Raw genomic sequence first — 3,288 nt, forward strand, 5'->3', positions numbered from 1 at the left:
TTTTTTACGCGGTAGTGTAAATTTACCCGTTTTCGTCCAAAATTTTTATACGTAGTGCATATTTAGCCGTTTTCGGCCAAAATCTTTTATACATAGTGTAAAATTTAGCCGTTTTTTGCCGAAGATTTTTATACGTAGTGTAAAATTTAGCCTTTTTTCGGCTGAAATATTTTTATACGTAGTGTAAATTTAGCCGTTTTTGGCCGAAAATTTGAGTCCGGCCCACTTTGTTTGTGAATTTTTGTATACATTTTGGGCCAGGCCCCCGATGTCTTAGTCCAAGCTTCGCCCATGAAACCGGTTGAATTAGATAAGGTTTCATAAATAAAAGAAGAGGTAAGGGGTGATCAGATATAAACCGGTGGTAGATTAACCGGTGTTCATTCGACGATTCAGAAGATATCTGACAAAGAAGGGGAGGCGACGATTGAAAAAATAAAAGTAATAAATAAAGGAAGTTTTATTTTGTTGTTGGAATTGATTTAGGATGACTGTTATAGTTCGTATGTGACATGAATTAATTGAAAAATAAATAAATAAATAGAAAAGGATTATAGTGATTTAGTGAGTTGATTAAAGTAAAAGAAAACAAAATAAGTATAATGAGAATAAATTTATGTCAAATACCTCTGCTAAGGGTCCTTGTTGTTCTCATTTCTTTTCGAAGTTGTTCTTGAGACGAGTTGTCATGGTAGAAATTCAGGAGTCAGTACAATGGCGCGTGTTTTTCGCCGATGATGTTGTGATTGTAGATGAGAGCAAAGATGGCTTGAATCTTAAGTTAAAGGAATGACGAACAACTCTATAGAGCAAGGGTTTTAGGGTTTGGTGCTTCAAGAATGGGCACCTCTACTGTGATTTCAGTGGGCCACACGACGGTAAGGATGCACACATCGAGCTCTTGGGTCAAATAGTTACGTTGTCGACCAAGTTCATGTGTCTAGGATCGTTTGTTCAAAATTAACGTACGATCCCTATTTTGGGATATTACTTGTATGCTCCCTAATACTTTGAAGTGGGTAACAATTGTGGCACACTTTACCAAGTAACATTGAAAATTTCATTAAGTCCATGTAGAAGGACAAACTTACCCTTAAAATTTGAAAATAAAAAGGAAATAAGAAGACAACCTATGATCCATGACCCATACCGATGTGATTTATCTTCTTAACAAGTTTACTTTAGTTTTGTATACTTTACCTTATGGACTAGCGGTTTAACACTGTCACACATTACCTTCTTTTGAGCACATTTCAAGTTAAAGGAAACCAGGAAGATTTAAAGAGATCTTCCTTAGAGATGGGCAAAGTCGTTGTGCTTAATTTGTGTCAAATGAAGATCATTACCTTAGCTTCTTGAAGACGGATTTCAGACAACTATGTAGTGACACCTTATATTTATACGGGGTCGTTAGACCACTCCATATATGTTTATTATATAATTTAGTTATAACTTTGCAATATCCTGAATGGGCTGAGAAGCTCTGGAACTAGAGTCATAACTGGACAATTGTATTAAGCACTCTGAAGATATTATACATTATTTTTCTTGCAATGCAGTGTTGTTTGTGTTTTACCTGAAATAAATGTAGGTTAATTTATATTCTTTTATCCTTTTTACAAGTAAACCCTTTAATGTCACATGAATAATATGACATATAGTTGTTATTATGGGAATAAACAGTTGCTACGGGTAAACATAAAAATCAATAAACAACTGATGAAAACGGAAGAATGAGCACCCAGTCGTTGATCGGATCGAAACTTATGAAGCACGATTAAAAAAAACCTTCTCCACTTTAAGCATGAGAAATAGAAATCCAGCTAAAGAAATAACGAGTGCGGCAAGCATAAAAAATAGCATGGTTTGCAGCGTAATGTATAAGCTCAAAAAGAATAAAACCGCAATTGCAGCACTCTGCCAAAGCTTTAATTGAGCAAACATTTCTACCTGATCATGTTGACATTGAAAATGGTGTTAGATAAATTATGTGTGTTCCTTTTATCATTTTACATCTGGATGCTTAAAGTAAAATGTACAGTTATAGTCCTTTAAGTGCATAAAGTTTAAGTGTGATTCGTTCAAATTCATATATATAGACCTAAACAACGGTATTTTATTTCGTCATTAATTAACCAGTCCTCGTTCACCGTGTTTAGGCAATATAAAATAGCTAAATGAATAAATGGTTTTTATACCATGGTGTGCTCAAAGAGCATTGCGAGTAAAGCATTGAGCTGTGTCATGAGCACTCCATTACCAATTCCCCATATCGCTGCAATGAGAAGCGGGTATACTATGCGTAGAACACCAGTGGGTTCTCTGAGAATATTTAAAAAATGAATAAATCAGAATATTGGAGAAAGAGAAGAGATTTAGAGATCTAAACTTAACTTCCACGCAAAAGTGGTATATTAACCTGTAATTTAGCAGCCAGATTAATAATCCAACCTGAAGAAAGGCGCCACCAGAAACAATCAAAGTGATAGTTGAGAGACCGGATGTAAGCCGACCAACAGCTACAGAACACTGAGAGATATTTCATTTGCACAGTGTCAATAAACTAAACATAAAGCTTGAAATTTTAAAATAGCTAAAAATGGCAAATTGTGTTTTTTTACTTCCAAAACCATGCAATCAGGATGCGTTTGGATGTTCCATTTGAAAGTGATTATGAGATTGCGTAAATAAATTCAAAATCTCCAAAAAACCGCATTTTCACCCCCTATCAGTTTTAGTTTTACTTTTGAAATAAAAAGACATCTTATACATCACTCACAATTGCATCAAAAAGTCCATACACAGCCATAGCACCACCAACACCAGACTCCCCAAGAGACGGCTTAACATAAAACTTTGTAAATTCTGCCCTGCATTGATTGAAAAATATGGCAGCTCCTTTAAAGAATAAACTGAGTACTTAGAATTGTGTATCAGTGTATGTATATATTACCAGACAAATGCTTGTCGTAGACCAGAAAACACAATAAGTGGGATGATCAATAAGAGCCTTATGTCACACAATGGGGTTATTACTTGCTTCCCCAAAGATTCTAAAAATGTATAGGAATCGAGAGAAGAATCTATTTCTCCCTCATCTTCTTCACAGTCCCTTTTCTTTAAGAAGGACATAAGAATCGTTCCACGGTCATGCTACCAAGAAAGACGGTGAATAGTAAAGTTCTGCCACTTGTAGTTCCCTCCTGCCAAGAATTAAAGAATTTGTATCATAAAATGACAAAATCGAAAAATGCGCCGCATAATTTGAGCTATTTCATCGCGCATCAT

At 35.2% G+C, this 3,288-nt stretch overlaps 1 pseudogene across 1 annotated transcript; it reads right to left on the minus strand.

Moving 5' to 3' along the window:
- Positions 1-1,764: 1,764 nt before the first annotated feature.
- On the minus strand, positions 1,765-3,203 carry LOC143580204 (UNC93-like protein 3; annotated as a pseudogene). The gene is made up of 5 exons (XR_013143601.1): positions 2,954-3,203; positions 2,780-2,870; positions 2,420-2,529; positions 2,199-2,322; positions 1,765-1,950 (listed from the first exon to the last, which is right to left on the minus strand). The product of XR_013143601.1 is annotated as an UNC93-like protein 3 (transcript).
- Between the last annotated feature and the right edge of the window lie 85 nt (positions 3,204-3,288).

This window comes from Bidens hawaiensis, unplaced genomic scaffold, assembly GCF_021521415.1.
Source record: "Bidens hawaiensis isolate Kalapana, Puna unplaced genomic scaffold, B.hawaiensis_p1.1 tig00030277_1, whole genome shotgun sequence".
Taxonomy (NCBI): domain Eukaryota; kingdom Viridiplantae; phylum Streptophyta; class Magnoliopsida; order Asterales; family Asteraceae; genus Bidens; species Bidens hawaiensis.